General features: G+C 39.7%; 1 long non-coding RNA gene across 3 annotated transcripts; it reads left to right on the plus strand.

Annotated features, from left to right (window-relative positions):
• The first annotated feature begins 953 nt into the window (after positions 1-953).
• Positions 954-27069, plus strand: LOC146752481 (uncharacterized). Of its 3 annotated transcripts, none has more exons than XR_014940618.1 (4): positions 954-1056; positions 5661-5745; positions 7036-7253; positions 26834-27069. It is a non-coding gene; the product is annotated as an uncharacterized LOC146752481 (long non-coding RNA). The 3 variants fall into 3 exon arrangements; XR_014940619.1 differs by lacking the exon at positions 26834-27069 and adding an exon at positions 13958-14240; XR_014940620.1 differs by lacking the exons at positions 7036-7253; positions 26834-27069 and adding an exon at positions 6547-7029.

The raw sequence follows: 27069 nt of genomic DNA on the forward strand, positions 1-27069 counted from the left end.
CCCTTTTCTATGCTTCTCATGACTTTTTTGGTTTTTTTTTAAGTATCACAATTTGTTCCTCTCTCTGTGTGATGAAGAGACCTCCTCCTAGTTTTCTTCACAAAAGTTTGGCTTGCTCTCCACTTGAATCCTAGGAATGAATTTCATTTGTAGCCTGAAGATCCATAATCATTCTTTTTCTACATAGCTCACACCCTGTCAGAGGCTGCTGTTTCTTACAAATTGCTGAATACCTGCAGTGTTTTGCCTTCTTTCTGTTTGTAATGATTGTGTAACAGCTTCCACCATTCCCTAAGTGCTATTACTGTAGTCTGTTCTCAGTTTGCTGTGCTCAGTCTTGCACTTCAACAAGCCTTTGATATTTCCAGTTGTCCCATGTGAAGTCTCCAACAGGCCTGATTTTACCTACCAAATACCCATTTTCCTTGGCTTTGTGAGTTACCACTCATCTGACAGTCTCTTAGATGGAACTCTATCCCTGTTCCTTAGTGAGGTTGGTGCACCTGGCTGGATTGCCAAAGAAGTTTAAAATGAAACTATTATTTGGAGACATTTCTCCCGCTGTGCCATAAACTGAGGTTTCCCGTGAGCCCATGAGAGGTTATTAACAACAGGCAGTCATGGAAAAGTCTGTTTTGCAGGACACAAATAAGTTCTATGAAATATAGTCCAGTACATTATTATTACTGTGGAGCAAAGGAATCAGGTTTTATTTGTATGATCTGGAAGCTTTGGTTTTTGGCTGGATAGAATGACTGGAAGATACTGGGAGAAGCTAAATACCAGTAATAAACACTCTTCTTTAGTGCTTCGAGCTTGTATTATATTTTTCTGTATGTTTGTCTGTTTGATATGATTGTCATAACTCAAATCCATTTGTTCTTAGGTGTTTAGGAACTGCTGTGAGCAGCTACAAGTATCATCCATTTATTTGCTCTCCTACAGGAAGATGCGTAAGAATACGAAGTTGCCTGAAAGAGACCTTTCCTGAAGTACTGATTTTGGTTCTCACTCTACAATGTGACAAAGCCACCTTCCTAAGACCTTCATCTACAGGTAATATAACATCAGCTGAGTCCATGGTGCTGCTGTTAGATGCAGCCAAATTGAAAATGTATCATAACTAACAATGCACATTGTACATCAGCATACTGAATACATGCATATGACACAGTCTGTAGCTTGGGATCTCTGGATTCCACAGGTTGGAGTATTGGGCACCATCACAGGTTGTTTACTCACCTGTATGTAATGTATGCTCACTATTTAGCAAATATGATAAATCTGGTATCAAGTTCAATGATATGGTTGGTTGAGGGAATCAGGCTCAAAGAAGAAGAAATGGTATCAAAACCACCTGTAATTCTGAAGTGCTTTTGGGGTCCTACAGTTGATAGTTTCTGAAGTGCCCAAGCAGCAGGTTGTTTTTTTTTACTTTAAAGCTTGTTGCCTTCTGATTATTTTCTTTCTCTGGTCACTTTTTCTTAAAGGGAAATAATCTGAGTACCAGGTTTACCCACTGTATTTGTTTGTGCGTAGCTTCTTTGCCTTGTTCATGTTTTTGCTTGAGGGGAATGTTGTCTTTGGACTGACTAGGTACTTAGATATTTCTCCTATGTTAGACGAAATATTGTATCCTTTACAGGGTGGGGAGTGCTACCATTTAAGACGATGGAATCAGTCTGTTCCAAAACTGTTTTATATGCATTAGGATCAAGTTAAAGAAGTTTTTTTTCTGTTGCTATGACCAAACTGTTTCAGTAGCTTTGGACCATTTGCATCCTCATCTTTGTATATTGTCATTCTGAAGTCAGTGTTTCTACTGCAACACTGGAGCTTTTACAGATTTTGTATTGAGAAACTCTTCCTCAGTCTGGGAACGTATTTCTTGTACAGTCCAAATTATATTCACAAATAACTTGCCTTTGTGCGAGCCCCTACCACCTCCATGCCTCAGCATGCACCGTACTTTTACAGGATGAATACATTAAAATGCTTAGGCATTCACGGCTGACATTTGTTCTGTTTAATTGAAATAATTTCATCACCTTCTAAACTAAGCTTTTATGACACATCAAAACTTTGGAACATTCTCTTTTCAATTATTTATAAGCCTTACAATATATTTCTAAATTTCTAGTTTAGTTGTCTCAAATCATGTTTTTATGTTTTCTCATAACAGCCTGCTCTTCATCTTAAGAATGCTGTCTAACCTCTAGCTTTCTATGAGCTGTAGGATGAATACACAACACAATCCACTCCATTAAAATGCACACACCATAACAATGCTAAGCTTTTGATGCAGGAGTGCTTTCAAGAAACCCGTGTTTCTTTGTGCTATAACATGTCCATTGCTGAAAGTGGTCTAGCACCTAGAGCTGCCTAAATGAAGATTGTGTTGTAGCTCGACTATATTACAATGACAGTAAATGAAGGACATATTTTGTATTCACTTACCGTGTTTTTTTTTCCAATTTACTGAAATCATGGAAGTATTTATGGTTAGGTTACCTTAACTGAATGGTATATAAGCCCACTATATGGTGGTACATCTATTCTAAGAGTCTGTAATTGAATAAAGTAGGAAAACAGGGTAAGAGTTTATTGACAGAAGAGTGGTTCTGTGTTCACAGACTTCTGCACCATCTTGTCTTATTAACTGAAATGTTGTTTCCCTAGCATATAGCTGTTCTATGGTTGTCTTAATCATTTGGCTCTGTAGCCTCTAACAGCACCCTCAATGTGCTATTAGCAGCAGGGTCGTTCTGTAAATGAATAAGACAAAATATCTGTTTTTTTTCCTTTTTCCGGTGAAATTTCTCTGCCTACACAAGTTCTGTGTCCCTGGGAGCTGCAAGGAGTCAATCTTTGGTTCAGGTTGGGAGGAGTTTTATTTCTTTTTTTTTCTTCCTCCTTTTTAAATGTAGTTCAGCCAGCCACTTGGAAGGTGAAGATAAGATAGCACTGAGGTTGTCTGCAGACTCAAGTCACGAGGACTTGTAGGCTTCTCTCTCTGCTCACAATATAGTGTTGCAGCGGGCACTTCTTGGGATCCATGATGGTGTATATTTGATTCTAGTTTCAGTGCTTTTCTCTTGGTTTCTGAAGCTGTGTTCTTGCTAAGCAGGAAGGTGTTTTTGTAGTGTTAGAATTAGCAATCAGTGTTGGAACTAATACCTTTGCTGTGAGCTGGGCAAGAGCGCTTCAGAAATAGCGCGTGGTTGTCATTAAATGCAGTGAAATGCGGCAGTGTCTTCTAAAAAAATTAACTTCCAGGATTTCCTGTGGAGCTGACTATTTTCTTGATCTTCATGCAAGTGCTCAGAACTAGTGCTCATAAAAAGATTTTAGTACTAATCCTCCTGTAGGTTCCTTTGAAATACAGTGTTAACTTTTTTTTTCTTTACTCCCGTAAAAGTTCTTAATGTGCCTCCTACGCTTCTTTCAGTGAACACACAGCCTCTGATTTATTAATGCACAACGTGTCCCAGAAATCAGTTTAACTGATTCCCATCCATCATTCAGCACCATTTCTTCTATTATGTTGCAGAGCAGGTGTCTTTGAAGCCCTATTTTGTATACACTGGGTGATAGTTCCGTCTAACTTTTCTGAAAAAGAGATAGAACTCACCAGTTTTATTATTTATGATTGAAGGGTGCATTAGTAAAAGCAGAGCCAGAAACCTACTTTCCATAAAAATGTTGAATACTGTTTTTCAGAAGCTGCCTTTCATTTACGCTTCTTAAGTTTTAGGAAATAAATTTAATGATCAAGAAAGGACTGACAACACCAGTTCAAACAATGTTTAAGGCCAGGTCTGTGTACAAAAGCAAGGTCTGCAATCATACATTGTGCATTACGAATTAATCTAAACCGGAAATGTTATTTCTTGAAGGCCTGGAGCAAAGACGATATTTATTCCAGGCAAGTACCTTCTGTTCTGCCATGTTGTGTCTGTCCATTGCTCTTAGCTGCCTGTCATCTCTGCTGAATGCAAAATACATTGATTGTCACTTCTGCCCTCTGACATTATTGAAGCCTAAATAGAAGGATGTAGAGCTAGTATTTGTTATGCTACATCAGCCATAACATACTTCCTGTACCAAAACAGTCTCGTAGTCTCTGATGTTCAAAAGTAAGCAATGTCAGGGAAACAAAGACAAGCCCATCACTTGGGGACTTGTTTTATTAGCCTCCTCTAGCTAAATACTCCCTGACCTACATCTGGAGCTTGTCTGCAATTAGGAAATAACTATGTCTGCTGTGTTGAGCAAATCAGGAGAGAAGCTCTCAAAACAAGTGAGCAGTGGGTTATGCCTAAGCTGGGGATATTTAAGGCAGAATCCTGAAGTTCACATTCAAGCACGGAAAGTGAGTGACGTGGTAACTTTCTGGTGCGCAATCCTACACCCTGGTCAGAAAGGTGACTGAAAGCAGCCCTCTGTGGGTTTGCTGATGGAAAAGCTGAGTTACCAGACTTTGATCCATAATCAGCACCATTATTCACTGAGACGGTTGGGATGGCCCATGTTAGGGTCAGGCAGTCTCTAATCTTTAAGTAGGAAGTTTGCAAAGCCTTGGATCAGTTACATTCTGAGTAGGAATAAGCTCTGTTTTTTTGTGGGGATTGAATATCAGTAAGACTCCACCAGCAGGGCTCCCCTTTGCTCCCACAGTGAGGTGGTGTCCACAGCTCTGTACCTTTTCCCACATTTCATGGTGTCAATGTGGAGTTTTTAACAATCAGCAGCACTTAAGTTAGCTAAGAGGCAGGCAGTGTGTTGGCACTGCCAAGAATGTCAGCAAGCAGTTTGTGGCCACCCCACATAATTGACACATCAGTGCGTTATTCAGAGTTTGCTCCGTACAAACTGTTAAACAATGAGTTAGGATTGCCAGCAAGGATAGTCAGTTTGGGAGTATGAAAATGTGTGCATCAGCATCTCTGAAATAAGAGAAGAAGAAGCAGCTTTGAGTCTGGGAAAGATTTACAGGTAGGCAGCACCCACTTGCTTTAATTAAGACTGAAAGAGAAGAGCTGAAGGTGACCTGTAGGGGTATAAATGAAGCTGGTGTGTGTAGTAGCAGAATAGGGATTAAAAGACCTGAGGAAGGGAACTGACTATCAGTGTTTGCTAGTGAGGAAGAGGAACCTGCAGCTTTTGGATGAGTACAGAGCTCTTCACTATTCAGTAAGAACCCAAACAGATTGAATGCAGTTTCCTCCTTTCTGGCTAAACAAAGACTGATGGAATATTACAATAAACTTCAGCCTTTTACTGCTTTAGTCAGTATAAAATTATAGAGAACAGGTCAGCCCTGTGAGTGCAGAGGAAATAGGTCAGGGGTAAAGCATATGAACAATAGCATCTCCATTTTCATAAGATATATTATTCCTGTTTTGAGGCAGATTCTGGTCTTTGTGAAGTGCCAGAGGGCATCTGTTGTGAACTCTGGAACAGGTAGATGAATGGTGGCTGAATTTAACTAATATAAGGAAGCCTTCATTAACTAATGAACTGAATAAGTACAAAGAGAAACTGAGCTTGAATAACTCAGCTTCTCCTCTGAAAAGAAGAACAATGGCATGGAAATCAAATAACATACTCCTTACGTGGGAATAAATTTCTGGCCAATCAGTCCTTGATTTGTTTTCCAGGTTGTACCCGTGCTGGCAAGCTTCATTTCTCATGAGTTGCTGGTAGTTGCTGGCTCTGGGATTCGTGGGTGGTTTATGCCAGAAGGTGAGTCCCAGTCTTGGCATTTGAGCTCTGTGTTCCACATGCAATGTAGTTGTCAGCATTTGGGCTCATGACCTTATTCTGACTGACATATCCTGTCCTATGCCCTGGAAAACCCATATGGGCACAATCCACTGTCAAACAGAGTTCATAGAGAGGACACGTTATTCATATAAACCTTGTTTTGAAATCTTTGGTCTTTGCCCTTTACCTGTTTATCTGTAAGTTTATTTACAAGACTGCTCTGTGTCCATTTGTGTCTAGATGATAAGTGACAAAATCAGATCTCACTTAAGGCTTACACTTGTTTACTTCTAGAAGATGGTGTGATATAGGTGCTAGGAGAGGTGAATCTATTGCAAAACAAAACAAAAATATTTCATTCAAAATTGAGCTTAGATACTTTCTTCTTGTAGTTCAGACTCTTTTACAAGGAATACAAATATGCAATCAGGTAATAGTGCAATCAGTGTCCTAATCAAAGTCAGGGGTCACTTGCTAGATGATCTCTTCATAGGTGGCCAGATAGATAGTAGAGGACAGACAATTGCTATAGATAAAGAAACAATACAACCAAAATCAATTCAAACTTTTTTACTCTTATGACAGCAATATGAGTCATGCTGAAAAAACCTTCACAGCACACCTTTGTTTTTGTTTTTTTTTCCCTGGTAAATGTTTCAAAGGCTGAATATGAAATTTGGGTACAATTATTATTCCATTAAAAATAAAGATGTACTGCATCTGATTTCACTGTGTATCCAAACAGTTTTTAACTTTTTTTTTTTTTTTTTTTTTTCCCAGAACAAAATTGCACCAAGTAAATTTGTGCTAGAAACTTGCACTTAACACAGGAAAGAAACATTATTTTCTGGGCTGAGTGTACAGATGCTGCTGCTTTGGTACACGTGAAGTTCTTTTGTGTTTTATAGTCAAGTGTGTGATTTTTTTTTTTTCCACGTGGATGTACTTTTCTTTTGAAATGCCATAAAAATGTATTTTCTCCGCTTCCAAACAAAGATCAACAAGTATGTGATGCACTGACATGTCAGCAGTTACACAGGATAATTTTCCATGAAAAGGATGCTAATTAAACTTGAATCAAAATGAATTTGAACTAGAACTTGCCTTCTGGTGGGTGAAGCATGTAACAAAAGTAATAGCCTATGAAAAAATGGGACACGTGTATGAAGGTTTTTCTTTTGTGGTGTGGCACTCAGGAAAATACTCTTCATGTTGTGGAATTTCACGGTGCAGTGGTTGGTAAGTTTCTCTCTATTTCATTCCCCATAGATACTCTTGAAGCAGAACTGCTGAGTCACAGCCTGCACCAGTGACGGAGCTCCTGGTGGGAAGGCAGGGCCTACCCAGGGGAGCTTAAGTGCATGTAATGTGTCTGAGTGATTGGAAGGGCTGGAGCCAAGATCTACCCTTTCCAACACCTCATTTGAGGGTTGGTGAAGGTGAGGATATCTTGTTGGAGATTCCTGTATACCTGAGGCCTTCTCAAAGTAAGTAGCTACTTTTCTTTATTTCTGTGTCTGCTGTGTTTGAGCAAATCCTCACTTGTTGCAGCCTGTGATCTTGCTCCTCTGCTGTTGTAGTTGTGCTTTCTGTTGTGTTACAGCCCTAAATTGTGCTCTTAGTCTGTGGTAGCTCTATGGGCTTTTTCCAGACCTTATTTAAAAACAAATGGAAAATGGGCAAAGTGGGTGTGAGAGTCAGACGAAAAAGTTTGGGTTTCACAGTGTCAACAACATGTATTGCCTCCTTTGGATTCCTTGACAGGTGACAAAAGATCAGAATTTCTATATTCTTCGCTGCACTATTTGTTACAAGGCTATACTACAAAAGGAGAACTGTGGTTTCTTTTTCCTATTTCCATTTCTTTTCTTCCTGTTCATTAAACTTCTCTTTGTAGAACATAGTTTATCAACTGGATGTATATGAAAGGATGCAGCCTTTTCAGCCAGAAATTTGACTCAAGCACTGCTGTTGAGAGGAGAATGCCAGTTGTGCTTGACAACTTAGTACTCTGTTGAGTGTGGAGTAGCTTTTGATTAGTTTTAGTTTTAATGTAGGCATTCTGCAGGTGAGAGGAGGTTCATGTAGAATCAAGGTAAATGTTTTTGAAAGGCTGTTTCATTTGATCAAGCAGCAATAATAAACTTGCAATTGTTGCATATATATTTCTAGGCAAGTCAGTAATTTGCTTCCAAAGTGATTTGGTTATGTTTGGCCACTCATAATGAAAAGCCTTATTCTGATTAATCTACAGCACATGTCAATTAATCTCTTGTGTAAGACTGAACTATAGTGCCTAATGTGGTTCTTCAAAGTGATAACCCTCTTATGCTTTGCTAAAAAAGTACTTGTCTTTGCAGTTCTGAAATAGATTAAATTAAATTTCACATTGTTGCTGTGAAGAGAGGAGGTAGGAAGAGCCCAGTCTCATAGAATCATAACTGGAAAGCAGTTTTGCTCTTCATGAACGCTCTTGTAACCTCACTGTACTAACCTATGGGCAGAACCTAAAGGAAATGACATAAAATCCAATTTAACTTCAGACTCTTTCATTTTATAAGCAAGAAGAATTTGTGAATCTGCATAGATGCAATTGAACAAAATATGTAATGCAAGCCCTTTTTCATTGACTTAATTTAACCAATTTCAGCCACGTGTCAAATCACATGAGGGGGATGCTCTAGAAACTAGTAAAGTCACAAACCTCTTAACTAATCTTGTTGATGCTAATTTAAATTCTTGTAATAAATTTCTATTATAAAAATATCAGAGGGAAATAGGAAATGCTGGTACATAATGCTCAGGAGATATGAAAACTAGTCTGATTGGCTGGGAAACTTGTGCCTTTCAAAATTCCACACTTACGAGCAGTCCTATGAATGTTTTGGTCAGTTGCTGGCATTTAATGAAACCTGCAGAATTCATGGCATCTCTAAGAGTCCCACATTGCATTAGTTGATGATGGGGCTTGGGCCAACAGGCTCAGTGTCTCTGGATGATGGATCTCAGGTTGAAAATCACTGTGCTCGCTCACCCTTCTGATCATCCTGGACGTCAGATTCATGGGAAATCAAAGTTGCTTTGTTATGCTCATTTCTGAATGGAAACGCTTTGCGTGCCTCTCATGTCTACATCTGGGCTTTGGGTCAGATGCTTTGCACACTAAAGATTTCATTCAGTAGCTGTGGCAGAGTGCATCATGTTAGGTTTTCATTCATCAGTCCTGGGTGCTTGAAACTGTAAGGAAGAGCCATTCTCACAATATGAGTGAGAAACCTGAAGTTGTGGGGTCCTCAGCGCATCAGCTGCAGCTGACTAGCTAGTTAAAGATAATCTGGTCTTTCTAATTTAAAAATGTAGTGTAAGATGATAAGTTAAAGGGAACACTGTTACGGTTGTACATGACGCTAGAATAGATTTGTCCTCAGTGCTGTTACAAAACAAGTCTCCACAAACAAATTTTAGTGTCTCATTAAAGACTGCTTTATTGAGAGCATAGTGAACAATGGATATTTAAGGTTATTTTTTGAGAGCAGAAATAATTTACGTTTAAAGAAAACTTTGACTTTATTTCTTGACCATCTTAAGCTATAAATCTTAAGCTGTGTTTTACTTGCTCTGTTATTACCAGAAATGCAGTGTAGTAAAACATGAAGTACTCAAAAAAAACCCCGCAAACATTATTGAAGTCTTATATGGGCACTTAATGTTGAAACATCTTTACTACCAGTTTATAGACACTTAAAATATCATTGTCCTATAAGGTCAATTGCTCTTGCAACTTCACTAATGGCAGTTACACTGCCTACCCTGTATTGCATTAAATCTTCATGTACTTATTTAGAGTCATGTGCTTCTTCCACTTTCAATGCTCTTACATATGTTATAGGAATCAGAACTTTTAAAGCAGGCTTTTAAAAATCGGATGTAACTTTTAAATCATATGTGCCTTCCTTTTGTTTATTTCTAGAGCTGTTAGAGACACAAATGAAAATGCTTTTGTAATATAATTGATGTCTGACTATAACATGAATCTTGTCATATTCAACTTTTACCTCTGTTCTTGTACTTGTATCATTCTGCTCTTTTAGCAGAATTGAAGAGGATAGTGTCTGGTCTTGATAGCTTGGGTACAAAAAGGGATCTATGGCGAGTCCTAAATGAAATCATTTATCTGCTTTAAAACTATACTTCAAGGACTGTTATGCCTTCAGCAGAGATTTGCAGGGGAGGGGAAGAGATCAGAAGGAAAAACTGAAGCGATGGGTCATCATGACATACTTGCGTACAAGCATCAATAAATACACTTCTTAGGGGCAGTTGCTGGTACGTCTTCCTCCCAAATATGAGTACAGAGGTGTGGTGTCTGCCAGCACCCACTGGGCAGCTCAACACACAGCTACATGCCACACACACTCAGGAGAATGCACAAAAGGTAATTTGTGTAGGCATAAATATATGTACCGAGAATATAATTCCTTAGGAGCAGGCAAGCTGATTGTTTGATTCAAATTGTTTCTTAATTGAAACACAAAACAGCTCCTCTTTATTCAGAGTACTTGAAATCATGTCTAGCTGGGAATATATGAACAACAGGATATGAACTGCATCTTTGAGGAATGATGTCTCTACTTTTTTCCAGTAACAGATGCCATTTGGATTAACAAATAGGGATTCTCCTCACAGCAGCAGTATCTGATGGGGTTATCAAATTCTCTGAAACTAAAGAGAATGTGACAGTGACATCAATCAGATGTTATTGGTGCACATACAAATTCATTTGCTAGCCCAAGTGGTAGTTCATTTTTGTGCAGCTGGGAAATTCCTTTCAAGATTTGGTAATAGCTCAGCAGTGTGTATGAGTGGATTTGTATACATAAATGACATATATGGGTGCTATGGCAGCAGTACAAAGCCATACAAATCTGGAGCTGTTTGTTCCTGATTTGAGGCTTTCCATCATCAGAGCTTTGTCTTTTTGGCCTGTGTTAAACATGGGGCGCATAACATCAAGTTGAAACTTGCCGTGGTAGATTCACAGATGTCTCACCTATGTATTTGTTAAATTAAATGTAGGTCTGTAGTGACAAATTTCAGTCTTGATTAAACCTACGTCGGATTATAGTCTGGTGCTGCAGTTTTCACGTTCATTTTGTAGTGGAGTAGGTATCAGGCTTAAAACCTTAACTTATATCCATAATATTTAGAGGATGCTCAACACTAGACTTCTGTTATAACATTGCCTTTATGGTTTTAAATGGTAATTGCCCTAGTGGCTATTTTATGCACTCAAGTATAAGTGCTCTATATGTGTATAATACCTGGATTTAACAGTTGTCTTTGTTCAGAGCCATATCAGGCATAGCAACAGCTCCTGTGGGTCAAAAGCTTTTGCCTTTTGAATACCCTTCGTGCCTCTCTGAGTTGACCTTCTCTTAGGAAATAGGTTCACAATAGGGCTGAAACGTCCTGCATGCATTTCTCATTTCGTAGTGGAGCATTGCAACTGCTATGTCCTCTTGGGCTTTGAGCTTTGAAGAGCTCCTCTTCCTTATGGCTGCTTTTAGACAAGAAAAAATATGCCAGCAGACTCTATATCTGTGCGTTAGCACTCCATGTACTGCATTCCCTTTCTGGGCTGTTGCATTAATTTCACAGTGTTTTCCAATATCTAGTAGCTCTGAATCAAAAGAATCTTGGTCTTTTCTGTTTCTAGCAGTTCTGGATTTAGAACAGTCTAGAAATTAAACGATGTCCTAATCTTTCCTTAGTGGCAAATGAGGGAAGAGTACTTGTCTGTGTGGGCATGGCCAAATTGTGGCACTGGGACTTACAGTCCTGATGTTAATCCATGGAGAGAACATCCTCCTATCCACACTGTTATTGGGCCATGAGAAATTAGTTTATTATGAACAGGATTTAGGAAAAAAAATTAATGAAGTGTCATTAAAAATATATATATATATATATATACACACATATATTTTTTCTTAAAGCACCCTGTAAAGTAAAAGCATGAATTCAGTTTGTTTGTGGAGTCAGAGGCATCTCGATATGTATTCGCACTTGTTAATGAAGGGGGACAGCTGCCTGGAGATGCAGAAATTGTAGTTGAAAGGAACTCTGAGAAACTTATAAGTGTATGTCTATGTATTTTTAGATAGTCTTTTGTACAGATTTGTATCTATTCACTGTAAGAGAAACGCTATCCTTTTACAGTCTCCATTGAGTGGTATTGGCTTTGAAAGGTATATTCCACCCCTGCTTTGTTCACATATGCACATTATTTCTATTTTAAGGTTTGCTGTGAGTAAAAGCAATCACTGGGTAGGATTCATCTCCTTACAACTATGTCTCTTTAGAGTCAGTGGAGATCACATCAGGACAGTCAGTAGATTCTCGAGTGCAATTCCTGCTATCTTAAAGCAACACTTAAATAGGTCAGATTAATTGTGCCTGAGAGGTTTATTTCTTTCCACTGATTATGGAGGGAGAGTAGATGTTTGTATCACAGTCATCAGCTCTGAAGCTCAGTGATGTGCATCCCACCTGTGGTGTCAGCACAGAGTGGTTCCTGCAGTGAGGTGCTTCCCATCTACTGGCCTCCCGCTCTGCATTTCTGTGGTTCTGCTTTCCTGCACACCAGTATGATTTTTGCCTTGACATTAGAGTTCATAGATGTGAAAATGTAGTCTCCAGATGTTTTAATTCTGCCTGTCAGCACAAGAACCACATTCTAAAACACTTCATTTGACATAATGCATAGGGAGAAGTGGAGGTGCTGTAGGAGACTTTGTCAAATGGGTCCTTTGCTGTTACAACTAGGGCAAGTTAGCCCTGTTTTGAGCATGGTTGGATTATGCAACCTCCAAAAGCCTCTTCCAGTCTGGTTAATCCTATGACTCTTCATCCAGAGTTTTTCAAATTCATGGTTATTAGTGGCAGGTTTTAAGTCGGGCAGTCTGTCTTTTAACAGGTCATAACATAGCAGCCAGTCTTGGGCTGTACCTTGCTATCTGACCTAATCCTGGGGCTGGATGAGGAGAGCTGCCTGGATTTTCTCCATGAAGTTAGGCAGGATCTTCTGTAGGTACTCAGCAGAGCATTGCTTGGCAAACTTTTTTTCCCCTTTCCTTCCTCTATAAAGAATAAGTATATAGAATAAAGTGAAAGAAGATATTTTTCTGTTCTGCTAAGGCAATTTTGTAAGACTTGGCGTGAGTATCCTGGGAGTCTAAGCTAAAGATGGTGAACATATGGGAAAGCCCAGGAGGAAGCACAGAGTTTTAGTTTTCAAACCTTACTCTTGGATTGCTACAGTAATGTAATGAAAGGACATTAAATGAGCTGAAGTTATTAAACCCTAAAGGTTACAGAGTCCTATTGGGGGCCACATTCAAAATGTAATTAAACCAAGTCCAGATATTTTAATTTCTAGCTGGAGATTTACACAACATAAGTAAATTCTTCTTCCAATTCTAAACTTTATTGAAAATAAGCTTGTTAATTTGTTTATTTCTCTCTAGCAGTAACTGAATAGACATTGTTTAGAGCCACTTGGCTCTAGTAAAACAGTAGGTACCAGTATCAAAGAGTCATGGTTCAAATCAGATCATGTATCTGGGAAAACAGATGCTTGCACTCTGCTATTAAAGTCTCACTCCCCCAAAACCATGTAGTCTGCAAATGGTTATCCATTCTGATCCTCCAAGGCTCTCCCTGCCTGTTGTTCCAGATGGTCCATTGCTGGTATAATGCTCTCCATTACAGTGTGTGAGAGAACAATGGTCCTAGAACTGTTAATTCTGCTTATTAGGAATATAGGATTACACTTATAAGAGGTTGTTTCCATCTAAAACATTCCGATTTCATTGTAAAATGAACTTGAGTGAGTTTAACTCTTCAAGAACACTATCTTTAAAAAACAAAACACAAGAACAACAGCAACAAAAAGTTCACCAAACATGAACACCACCGAGAAAAATCCTTAAAACAAGCCAAAATCCAAAACCAAGGACATATCTTTATGGATTTGACTTGGCTTCCTATTGCTGGATTGGCTCAGCTTTTAGTAGTCCCTTCTGTCCTTCTGTCTGACTAGCTGCTCTTCTCTGAAGGAGTCGGATTGGCTCTGCTATCTATTTTCCTCAGGGAGAAAGCTGGCATGTGGTTCAGGTGCCTTGTGCTGCAGTTTGCAGGTCTGTGCTGGAAAGCTGACTCTTGAGATGACCTGGGTGAAAAAGAAGACGTCACTCCCTCTGCCCCACATCAGTTTATTTCTTGGACTAATTCTGTGACCTGTTTGGGCATTGTGACTCCAAACAAGTTTATTCATGAAACACATCTTGAGTGTGTCCTGTGACTGCCTTGGAGCTGGGAAGATGATTTGAGGGGGCAAGAAGCCAGCAGTCTGCCTTGGTGAGTTGTGCGCACACTAGCTAGGGTTTGAGTGACCTGGAATAATCAGGCACTGGTAAGGTATACCTGGGTGCTGTGAAAAGGTGTGGATTAGAATTCTTAAGGTGAGGGGAGACTCAGTCCTAAAACTCGCTCCTTGGTTGTTTGTCTTGACTGTTGGAGGCAACGGGCTGGCACTGAAAAAATGCTTAAGTTTTAAATTCAGAACAAAAACCTGCAGCAAGCCAAATCACCTTATTTAGAACTTACTAATTGCTTATAACTTTGCTACATCAGTGAAGACATTAGTTAGAAGCAATTGTGGGGCAAGGAGGAAGATAAGAACATGTTTTTAAGACTGTCTTAATATTCAGTCGTACTAAACAAGGTTGCTATGCTTGAGACAACAAGAGTAGAGGAGAACTGCTGAGAGTTGCTCTCCTGCTGGAAGGTGTTTGTGTTTGGAAGTACAAGCACTCTGCCCAAGAGACAGCGGGCTGCAGGCTGGCGTAAAAGCTGCTTCAAGGACAGAATCCAGTGAGAATGGTTTGTATGCAGGTGGAGGAGAACATGAACCTTGGGCACCACTCTCCCTTTTTTGTTTTGTTTCTCTACTCTGATAGGGTTGTGTAGGGCTGGGCTTCTTAGAGGAGTAACTGTATTAAAGACAGCAATTCCTGAAAAGGTCAATTTAGGATACCTTCGTCTTGATCGGTAAACAGACAAAAAAATAGATGTGTGAGTTTTGCACTTGAATCTCGATGAGCAGGAGGCATGTGGTAATGTGTGAGAAGAGCCTCAATGTGCAGAGCAGCCCAGAGAGACCAGTTCAGCAGCAGATCTGGATGTGGGAGTCAGACAACGCTCCCACATTAATTAATGAGGTGAGGAAAGAAATAGAATCACGTGTTTTCCAAGTTTGTTCTCCAGAGAAGATTTATCTGGAAAAGCTTCTGTGTTGATTTAATGGAGATGTGCACACTATGAGGTGTTTGTATGAACAGTTCTGAGCTATTTGGATGCATGTCCCAAAAGCAGAGTAGGGCAAGCGGTGAGAAACTTCTCCCCTGCTTTTTTATTTGCTTACCTTTCTCACTGAACGAAGGTGCATTGGGTCTGAGGGCAGTGTCTGAGCCAGTTATTCCTCTGTCCTTCCAGGGTACAGTGCCAGTCCCTGCCTGTTCCCTGCCGGGTGTTTCCTGAGGGAAAACTGAATGAGGAGTGGGGAGTGAAGAACCTGTTTCCCCCAGGAGAGCAGCTCAGGGATTTGTATTGAAACAGGCCAGTGATTGAGCTTAGTCCTTAACCAAAGTGTTAATGCTGGCAGCTTGCCTGCACAGTATAAAAAAAGAAGTAAAAAAAAAGGTAGGGGGAAGGATGAGGGTGAAGATGTGGATGGAAAAGAAAACACAGCAGCCTGTACAACCCATGCAAAAGAGACAAAATGAATGTGCTACAAGGAAGGCAAGCTTCCTGGGTGAGGTCAGAATGGAGAGGGGAGCAGGTCACAGGCACAAGCTTGAGAAGGTTAGCTTTGAAAAGCACTCCAATGGCTTTTTTCTGTTCTAGGGAGCAGCAGCTGTTGGTTGTGCCTCTGCTGAGGTTGAATTTTGATCTACTTCAAGCTGCAGTAAAAAAGATGCAATATCCTCTGCAAAATGCCTGCTGAGCACAGAGCTGGGTTTGCAGGGATTGCATGGGTAGATCAGTCTATTGGCTTATTAGCTAAAATGATCAGGAATTGCATCACAATGGACTATCGATGTCCCATAGCAGCTGATGGCTCTGAATTCTCATCTCTTTTCTTTGAATATCTATTTTATGTATTTATGAAGAAACTTAAATTTATATTTATATACATGTATGTATATTTATGAAGAAACTTAAATTTATATTTATATACATGTATATATATATATATACATACATACATGTATGTATGTATATATATATGTATACATACATGTATGTATGTATATATATATATACATGTATATAAATATAAATTTAAGTTTCTTCATAAATTTTTAGGATACAGTGCACTCGTACCTTGTAACAATTGTATCTTCTGAGATAATTGTGCCCTTAATTTTTTCTGCTGGTTGTTTCTTCTAGGCTTGCCATCTGTGGGACTGGCAGTCCTCAGTGGCTTCAAACATCCCAGTGAAATTTGATCTGATCTTTCCTTTTACTTTGTCTAAACAAGCATGGTCTAAACTAGTTGGTTCAGGGTGCATGGCACACAGAGCATGCTTGACTGAGAGTTTCCAGGCAGGGTGAGGATCCTTATGAGGAAAATCCATTCTCTTCAGTGAAAGCTGCCTTCAGAGCCTGGGAGCCCTGGGACAACTGCAGCCGTGCCTTGCAGTAATCTGGTAAGCAAGAGAAAGATGAGGCTGATTGGAAAATAAACCGAAATGATATAATATTTGCAATGGATAGCTTTCCTCCTGTCTCTGCATATATTGAAAGTTTGTGCTATTTCATGATGCCTCTCCTTTCCCTACCAAATGTTTTACTGTTTTGCTGCTTGCTCTGAAGCTCTAGCAGAGACCTGCTGTGGTACCTAACTTCTAATCTGAGGGTCAGCAGGTTGGGCTCATTCAACAGCAAACTCTGTGGTCACTAAAGTGTCACTGATGCCATGTCCCGAGATACATCCCAGTAAGGTTTTCCAGAAGTGAAAAGATGACAGTTCTGACAAAGGCCAATGAAGTGGGAATTATCAAAGCAATGTAAAAGGGGAGTGTGTTCAATGAAGAAAAGAGAAGTTTCCTTTTGGGATTGGGGGAAAGGACTGAAATGAAATGAAGCTTTCTTGTAAATATTATAGAGAAACTCTTTGCTGGCTTGGCTGAAAGACAAAGTTAGCATGAAGTAAACCGGACAATGAATTGTACAGACAGTTGGATAGGCAGGCCTTGGATTTCTTCATAAAGACCATTTCCTGTGTGTTGTTAATCCTGTTGATTTAAAAACAAAACAACAACAAAAGGTTTCCTTAATTGTCCAGAAGTTTGCTGGACCCAAACCTTGATGGTTATTACGTATTTTCCACAGATTACACAAATCTAAGTTTAGTTTGGATGTCATTCTAGCTGACTCTTTTTCAGCCATGCAGTGGAATTTGAATGTGGGTTATTATAGTGGGTCCCTTTTTCCTTTACTGACAATTTTCCCAGCGGTGTAATCAGTCTGTGATAAGTTTTGATTCTGCGTTAACTCTTGTGAGATTGTTTTTATGGATTCATAAGGAATCAGACCTTTGGAACCTGCGTTAGCAGAACAGAAAAACTTTTCCTCTTGTCCTCTGGATGCAGAAACGTCGTGTCACCTAGAAAAAGTGACACAGTAATCACAAGCTGAATGTGAATTTGCAGAAGAGGGCTGTTGTATGGTCCTTAGCTTAGAACTGCATGATGCTTCTTTAGAAGGGAGACCCTGAAGAGGCGTTCAAAATGGAGTACTTGATATGCTTCATGTAAAAACCAATGCCTTAGTGGAAATCATGTGTTGCATTTTAATATTTCTGGTTTTGCTAAGGGAGAGGAGAAAAAAATAATCCAGGTTGCTATTTCTAAATGAGTTCTAGCAGTGACCCATACAGTCCACCTTCTTCTTTTACACAGGCACACAAGGGATCTCTCACAGTAAAGAGTGCTAAGTTTGCATGCTTAAATTTAAAATCCTGCTTAAATAGAGTTTAACTAAGACCTTAACTCTCTTGACATTAGACCTAATAATTATTAGGCAAAGCAAGTACTGTCTTTTATTAAACTAATGGGTAGAGTTGGAAGGAAAAAGAAGACAAGCTCCTGGGTGTAAAAGAATTTGTCTTTTTTTTTTTTTTCCCCCCAACATCTCTTAGCAAGAGGTGGGGAGAATGAAGTATTTTCTCTTTCCATTCAGTGCTTTTCTTGCCCATGTCCTTGATTGACCATAACTCTGTTATATACTACATTATGAACTATTGCTGTTCTGTGGTTGTGTGATTAAAAATGAGAGAGGTCCTATTGGGGGAAGCTGCAGTCTGACTGGGACTAGACTCCATGGTGAGGTGCAGTAAGCAAAGGAGCAGCATCAGGAAGAGACAGTGAAAAAAGCATGTTTACAAAGGTCAGTTCTCCATGTGGTTTTGGTTTTGAAGACCAAGTACGTAATGCAGTAAGCTTCAGAAGCTATCAGCAGCTTCTCCTAGCTGACAATTCAGGTACTGGGGATAAAAGAAGTGATTTTGAAGGAACTGATGAAACTTGTGAGGTTACATGTTAACATCCAGTAGATGTGAGCTCCCAATTGCCAAGCTGGCCTCTGTGTTCTTTCATTTTTTGAGGCCTGTGGCAGATGTAGGAAAACATGAGGAATTCTGACCTGTGAATTAGGCTGGGATCTTTAATTAGGCAGGGAACACTTAGGAAAAAAATTGGCCTGAATGGGGATTTTTGAGCAATGAGCTGATTTGAGAGGTTCAGGTTTGATATCCTGCCAACTAAAGTTTTGCATTAATACTCAGGCCTCTCTTGCTGCGTGAAGTAGGATGAAATCTGTTTGGGTTTGCCCAGTTTAGCAACATTTTAACTGGTACAAAGCACATATAAACTGTCTGCAGGCTGCTCAGTGTCCCTGACTCATGCTGGATACAAGCAGCAGTTAAAGTTACAGCATCCCATTCTCCAGCTATGCCTGGTCTAACAGGGCAATATCTGCTTGAGACTAAGAATGGTGTGGGTCTTCCTGGCCAGTTGGAAGAAAGCTTTAGCACGCAAGCCTGGATGTGGAAACAGTCTCGTCTGCAAGAGTAACTCATTTCCATTGTTCTGAGACCTCATTTTCTATAATGATGTGGAAACACTGCTAATGAATTTCAATTCATGTTCATCAGATCTCTTGGATTTGATCAAATATAGGCAGGTCTAGTATAAGACTCAGTAAAAGGGGATTTAGTTTCTCAATAGCAGGAGTTATGTTCTCTCTATTGCCCTGTATTATCCAGCATCAGAACTAAGCTTGGTAGAGCCTGTTGCAAAGGTGGAATGTGCTTAGCTTAAAAACTAGGTCATGGTCTGAGTAGGCAGTGATTAATATCAGGGTTCAGACCATGTGTAACCCATTTCTGTGAAATATTTATATTCTCAAGAAGGATTTTATCATGGGAGGATTTCCCAGCAGGTTAGGCATATACCAATGTAGCCTTCATTTTTCATGCTGTGATTTAACTGGGTCTATTCAAGAAATGAGTAATTGCTACATCATTGTGATTTTTTGCTTTATCTTAGAACTGCAAGTTTACCTGTTGCCTACAGGGTTCTAATATGAACCTGGTGAACCACGAACGAAATGCTGTTTTGGAATGTAGCTGAAATTAAATCTTGATGTGGATCCTTTGCATGATTTCTAGAATAATGTTCTGCAGGGTATCCCATAACACTGCTGTGATTCTAACACTTGCCTGTAAGAATGTTTCCAACGGCATCCCTAACAGCGACTGGGAATCACTGTATGTTTTCATCTGAGATGTGTACTGACAAAACTTTTAGAAGAGTGTTTTGAGAATGTGATCATTTTCTATCACTTCTATTTTCTTGGAGTGTTTGCTGTGATCATAAACATAATAATAAGAAAGCAAGAGGATGAAAACTGAGACACAGGCAAGATCCACGTACTCTACCTGGTGCTAGTATTGCCTCGCTATGAGAATCATTGTTCTCATCAGCCACAGAAAATGTAGTTTAGTTTTGTCTTCTCAAGCTTATCTACTTTACGCAAGCAGCTCTAAGACACCAGGCTGAGTCATGCCTGGTATGCCTGGTAGATAAGTCTACTTCATGCAGTCATTTAAATTACAGTGCTTATCCCTTTCATAGCATAACGAGTCGTTTTTTCATCTTTGAAGTGCTTTCAGACTGTTTGCTCTTAGTTCACCTAACACCTGAGAGACAGTGACTGAGAAACGGAGGTTAAGGGGCTTGCTTCAGGCACAGAAACAGTTGGTGTCTGGGCTAAATTCAGGTTTCTGTACACTTGATTCCCATTCCAGAATTAGGAGCCTCCATTTAAAAGCCAACTAAAGCTTATATCTCCTTTTTGTTTCTTTACTTTTTTAAAGGGTAAAAACTATTTTGTTGCTCCACTGCAGCAACGCTAATGCAAGTTTTAATGTGGTAGCTGTAAGAAGGTATTTGTTACAGGCGACAGCTTAGAGTTTCTCATAATGACAGCTCCACACAAATAATAATCCAGTAGTTCTGTGTTAGGGTTGTCTGATGGCAACAAAATTCTGAGAATCAAAGGTATGGATGTAATTAGGAATCTTGCTAATGATTCTGTGCGTTTTTGTTTTTTCCTTCTCAATGAAATGAGATTCATACAGATTAATTACTACCTGCTATAAATAAACCCTGAGAATGGCAATCTGCATCGCAGTGGCAGAGGGTAGCTGTCATTTAATATATCACAGCTTTCCACGCACCTGTTCACCCGGTACTGTTCCTATGGCAACTACACTTTATAAGGGAAGCTCTGCATAATTAGCATGGATCGAGGTCTATATCAATCAGAATAATTTGGAAGAGTATGGAGAGCCCAAAGGAGAAGGCAATGCTACTTGTCTCAGTAGGGAAGGTATCAGACCTCTGCTGCGTGCTACATAGTGAGGCAGTTACTAGGAGAATTCAGCAGAATTAGCAAATCTGAGGAAGCCAAATTATACAAAACAAGAAACTTTATCTTTTTTATTTTTTTGGTTATGAAACCATGTTAGAATGAGCTTTGAAAAGTGAACAAAGACAGAAAACCAAACTAAAACAAAAACCATGCTTGCATAGGAGGCTTTGTTGCAACTTAGGACATTTCACAGAGTGCACAAGTGTTGTCAGCCTGGGGACCAGGCGGTGATGGCCAGCACTGCTTGTAATGTCCAGCTATGCCTTTTACCTTATTGATCTTTGTTTTTTGTCAAGACCTGCCAGACGCATTTCAAAGTGACAGATGCAGATGTGTGACCCGTGTTGCCTCACAATGCAGCACATTAAATGTAGAACAACAGCTTTAACTTCAGTTGTATTTTTTTTTCTTGGCTGCTGGTGTCAGAAATGTCACTTAAAAAAAACCAAAGCTCAATGATTTTATAAAATGCCTATAAAAAGAATAGTGCTGAAACTGGGAGAGCTTTGTGTCTGGTTGTGTGTGTGTGCACAGAACACTGTCTTGGCTTCAAGTCTCATCTGGAAGTGACTCAGTTTTCAGTAGAGGAGCTGTATCAGGCTCTGCAGCTGTATGTGAAGTATATGACTTTTAATTCACTGGGGATCCAGTTTGAATGCAAGTGTTGATAGAGCAGAATCATACTTGTGTTGTAATAAAACTTCGTAATATGAGTCATCAAAGTATCTCAAAAGAAAAAGGGAATGAGAACTTGAAAATATGTGCTCTTCAGCATTAGTAATGCTGGAAAATAATTTGAAATACAATGGGTGTTAGAGGTCATGCAACAATGTGACAGTGTAGTATGTGTACCATCTTGGCTTTTGAAGATGCAGTTACTGAAATCGGTCTAAATTTGCAGAATTTGTAGATCTTGTATGATAAACAAGGTAGAATCCTTGGGTGATACTGATTTGTGTTACTTCATCATTGCTGAGTTCTGCATTAGGTGACAGGCTGTAGGAAACTCCTTTGCTACATCTGAGTAAAAAGTCTAGGAGAGAAGGTGCTTTTTTTGCTTCTACTGGTTCTGGATTGGGTACTTGGTGGAGAGGCCTCCACTAATGCTATATGTGATTTTTTAATATTTTATTTTATTTTATTTTATTTATTTTATTTTTCCCAATGGGGATGATGGTGGGAGGATTCTTGACTAAAAAAACTGGCATTGCATGCCTCTGTAACAGAATACAGAAAAGATACCCCTCTTAGGTTCTGTGGAGGACAGGGCAGGGACTTGAGTCCTTGATGTCTTGAGGGTTCCTTCCTGCATTGTATCACAGCTTCAAGAGGCAGAGCTTTGGGTGCCTTCCATTTAAGCAGGTGTCTGCAACGCTCATTTTGGAGAATTAGTTTTGAATCTCCCTAAAGAGAGACAATGGAAAGAAGAGCTGGGGTGCAGCCTTAGCTGCGCTCATTCCAGCCTGGCTTTGCACCATTACCATTGTGGCCTTCCTGGGCAGGCTCTGAAGAAGAATTTCAGATATGACAATTTCCAGTCAAATAAGAAAATGAATAAGGAGCTTAATTTCTTCCAGGAAAGGGCTGCAATTGAGTGAAGTTTTCTGAGTTGCAACTTTCCAGGGAGATAACTAATAACTACATTCCCCAGAAAAATCTTGCTTTTAGGAGCAAATCTAGCTTCAAGTCTCTATTCTAAGTTAAGGATTTTAGCTCTGAGAGTAATGATGCAATGTAAGTACTTTCATAAATTCAGTTCATTTAAAAAATATATGTATTGTGGCCCCAAAGTGCTGGATCTCATAAGCTACCCATTTGAAATTGTTAGATAAGTGAGTTTTTTTATTGTTTTTCAGTAGGAAAACATAACCTCAAGATAAGGATTGTTTGGTGCAATCTATTCAGTTTTGGAGATGTGTTCTCTTTGGAGTTCTGCCTCATTTTACTTTTGTGTAAAGGAGAACTCAGTCCTTAGCTCCAGTGGTTCAAATCTTTTCATATTTCTAATCACGTTGAAGAAAAGGGGAAAAAACTTGGCCAGAAAAGCTTAAGTAATATGCAGTCCTAAGTTTTGGAAGGTAATCTTTGTACTCCATTAAGGTTTAAGGGCAGCACAGACAGTGGTTAAAAGAAATTTCCTAACCTATGTCAAATTATTCTGTGATCTACAAAAACAGCAGACTGGACTTTTCTCAGCATGTCTGCTTCTGTTTTTTTCCAGTGTTCATTTTTTGGTTATAAAATGCTATCCTTTTTGACATCTACTAAAAAATGCATTTAAAATCTTCCTTAAATATATGACCATCCATTTATCTGTGCATCGTAGATCTATCTGAAGTAAGAAGATGAGTAAAATGTCTCCTGATGCAATGCTTTAAACAACTAGACTGAAGCAAAGATTATTTCTAAACAGATAATTTACTGTTTATTAAAGGGACTAGATTGGGATAGCAAGAAAAGGTCCTCTAGATCTGAATGTATTAATAAGGAAAAAGCCCACTGTCTTGTCAACTTCTGTGTCTACACCACCAGGGATGCTTCAGTGACAATTACTGAGAGATAGTTACTCATGGAGATTAAATATAAGTTTACTTCCCTCTTCCCCTGCCCCATCCCTCCTGAGCTTAGTGGTATTAGAATGGACCACTGTCATCCAAAAACTTGAGCGAAACCACTGAATCATTCTATATGTGCGTTCAGAAACCCCTTTAACTACAACAGGCTTTAATCACTATCTATAAAAGAAATTGAGATGAAATGGAAGTCTGGTACGTGTGTTATCAGTTCCCAAAGCTAGCCAATACACTTGGCATAAAAATACGTTCATATTCCAGGCTTACTTTCAATGTATCTTGCTGAAAATGAAGAGACTGTACAAAACCATTCCACCTTTGAGCTTACAGCTGATTTATGTAAGGTAGCAAAATGGGATCAAAGGTGTCCTGATGTGTCTTCTAGATTGTGGTTCTTGTAGATTCATAAAACACTAGTAAATTCAGCAAATTTCACCCTCATGACGAATAGTTTCTTCAGTGAACAATGTTTAATAGACTCCAGGTGATGAGACAGGCAGAACTGCAGGAAAGATCTTTGAAGGTCTGAGGATTAGCAAAATGCATTTGGAGTTTGGGTTTTCCTTGTAAAATGTATGGTCTAGTTTGTCCCTCAAAGACCCAGACTAACTAGTTTCTTCTGTAAGCATGGACCTTCGCTTTGTTTTGCTTTGGTTTCCACACTTTGGATCTGTGTAAATCTGTGTGCCACGCTGAAGAACAGCTGTTGTGAATTTGCCTTTATTTCTCCCCCCCCCCCTTATTTTTCTGCCTAATTTTTACTGAATCTGTCTTCTCTTGCAGCTTACTTTAGCTCATTCAGGGCTAGAGATCTGGAATGGGAATAGGAAAAGCAGTCAGTCAGATCTGTAAGCCTTACTTCTTTGGCAAAAGCATTGGCACTAACTCTAGTTCTTCATCACTTTTATTACATCATTATGCTGGCTTACTACACTGACTTTTCAGTGTAAAATTGGCACAGTGTGGGCTTTTGGAAGGTGGGGTTTAATGCAGGTACAAAGCCATGTAAAGCACTTGCTGGGGTTGCACACTGGAGGAAAGAGTAAGTAGGAAAAGAGGCAGATCCCTGTAGCGCCCACATGCTTTTATCTCAAACAGTGGATCTGTTTGTTTCCACTGGCATATGGAGGTGCTTTGGAGAGCAAAAGGATCCAGAATTTTGCCATCTGAGTGAGACTAGGAGTGAAATGTCATGTACCCTTATAGGACTCAATTAAAACATTTTGAAATGCTTGCATTGGGCATGCATACAAACACATTCAGAAGAAAGGCAAGGCTCGATTAATGATGGTGCATCAAAAGTTCAGCATCCTAAACCTTCCCTTTTAAACTCAGGGAGTCTTTAGAGATCTTGTCAACGCTGTTTATGTTGCTTAACAGTGTCTTCTGCCATTGACAAAGCAGCACTTCGCTTCTGTAGTTAATGTGGCAGATTCTCTCTGTCCCTATTCGGATGCTGATGGAAGTTATTTACAGCCTCAGCAGAAAGATCACACAGCGCTGTGATAACTGGCCCCTATCGACACTGCCAGGTTTCCAGGTCTGTAAGACAAATGTTGCTGCTGGCTCTCAGCACCCTGTGTGCCTTGCATTCTGATGCAGATTTTTATTACCTGGCAGGTGGCTTGGGAGAAAAAAGAGCTGAGATCAATAACTGCAAACGATCAAGTCATGTCAGAGAGGGGTCAGCAGCCAGCACTAGTGGAAGCTGCCCCTTGACACGGCTCTTGTGGAGGAGGAAAGGGCCTTGATTTCTGAAAAGCACTGTGCTGTGTTAAGAGTGCCTAATTATCGCTGTTGCTACGGCCGGCTAAAATAACAGAGGGCTTTGAACAGGACTGGTGAATAACTGCACTTAGCTCTGATTGTTGGCTGTGTTGCTGCTGTCTCTCAGGTCTATGCTGGGTGTTCCTGGTCTGGAGACCCAAATGCACAGTGCTGTGGGCCTGGGAGAAGACCCAAAGGCCTTGGGCAGCCCCACACCAACTGTGGCCATTTTGTGCCTGGGGTGGGCTTATCTCACCTGCTCTTAAACACCACCAGTGTCACCTTCCTTTAGCACACTCCTGTGTGGCAAAACCAAAACCAGCAATTTTTGCTCTGGTTGCCAAAGCAGAACGATGAGAGGCAAGGGCCTTGTCAGAGTTTCAGACAGAACTCCAGCAGATATAGCAACCTCTTCATTTCATCTTGGTTCGTATCTCCTTGGAATTAGATGAGCAGCAGATTCTGCAGTTTTCTTCCAGCGCAATCCAGGAAGATGTCTGTAAGCAATTTCTGCATTAAAGTCCCTATTTATATCCGTAATTAAAGAAGTAAGTATCGTAGTTATCTTTCTAATTTCATAATTACCTCTTTGAAATAATAGCCCTGTTCCAGGTGTTTTCAAAAATAAAACAGCCAGGGAAATTAATTTCAATTAGAATGGAAAAATACAAACTGAAGTGGAGTGTTTTTTTGTTTTTAAAGATAACAGAAAAAACAACAATAAAACACAACTGCAAAGAACAAAAAAAGCCCAACGTGCACTTCTTGGAGTGTACTTCATTTAGATAATTAAATCCGTACAGTGTGAATGAACCATTGGCGGCAGTGCCCTTTGTCAAATGACATTTAGAATGCATTAATCTGCTCAATTCTGAGGCTTCCCAGCAGCTTAAAACACATCTGGAGGCAGAAAAAATCAGTGATTTCTTAATGGGAGTGAATAGTCTTTTGGTATGTAATACAGATGCTCTAGGCTTTCTCACTTGGAAGATTTAGTAATGTTGAGAAACTCAAGCTGTATTCGTGTGAATTCAGAAGCAATCACAAGCTCATAAGCTTGTTTATGCTTATGTTTAAGTGTTTATGTTGGGGTTCAAAATAAAGACTTTTTTTTCCATCCCAAAGAAAATGAGAGAACACATGAAGGAGAACACTCTTATCTCAACCATTTCTTTTCCTCCTTTCTCCCTAATCTTTCTTCCAGCACCTTTTGTATTGTCTGTTACCACTACAAATCCTATTTTCTTCTTGTGACAGGGTTGTAGGGGAAACTGTTTGATGTGGGATATGTGGAAAGGAGCTCTTAAGAGAGCTGCCAAAGCTGACAGATTTTGGGAGAAAGTCATGCTTGTTAAAGCTCAAAGTCTAAAGTTGAATTCTGTTAGCAGCACCTGTTCTCTTCCCTTCTCTGGCTCTTGGCAACCCTTCAAAGTGGTCACTAGAATAGAGCTCGTCAAAACAGATAAGGCCTGAAAGCAAATTATTAAGGTCACAACTCTCTTCTGGAGTCTTTCAAAGTGTGTTTGTTGCCCTTGTGATGTTGTTGCTCCTATCGGGAATGACATCAGTGAAGTACAGTAGAACCTACCTTCCTGCAGGTCCCCTTGTGAGCCATTAAAATTTGAGACTTTGAAAACTTATTCTGAGTTTTTAATTCATCTGTGCAGGCCTTTGGGGACGAAGCTTCAGGTTTCAGTAAGTGTTTGATACAAGAGAAGGCCTCAAAGTCTGGACCTTTGGATTTGTGTGACATCTGAAAGTGGCCTGGACATCTCTGAAGAGTGTGTTCTCGGGTTGGCTCCCTGAACTTCTCGGAAAAGATCTAACATTGTTCTTAACAAGTACGAAGAAGTGCTGTGGCAGATGGTGAAAATGAACAGGAGGGTTCATTTTACATCTTTAG

This window comes from Coturnix japonica, unplaced genomic scaffold (genome assembly GCF_054131305.1).
Source record: "Coturnix japonica strain WE unplaced genomic scaffold, WE-NBRP24 Scf045, whole genome shotgun sequence".
NCBI classification, from domain to species: Eukaryota; Metazoa; Chordata; class Aves; order Galliformes; family Phasianidae; genus Coturnix; species Coturnix japonica.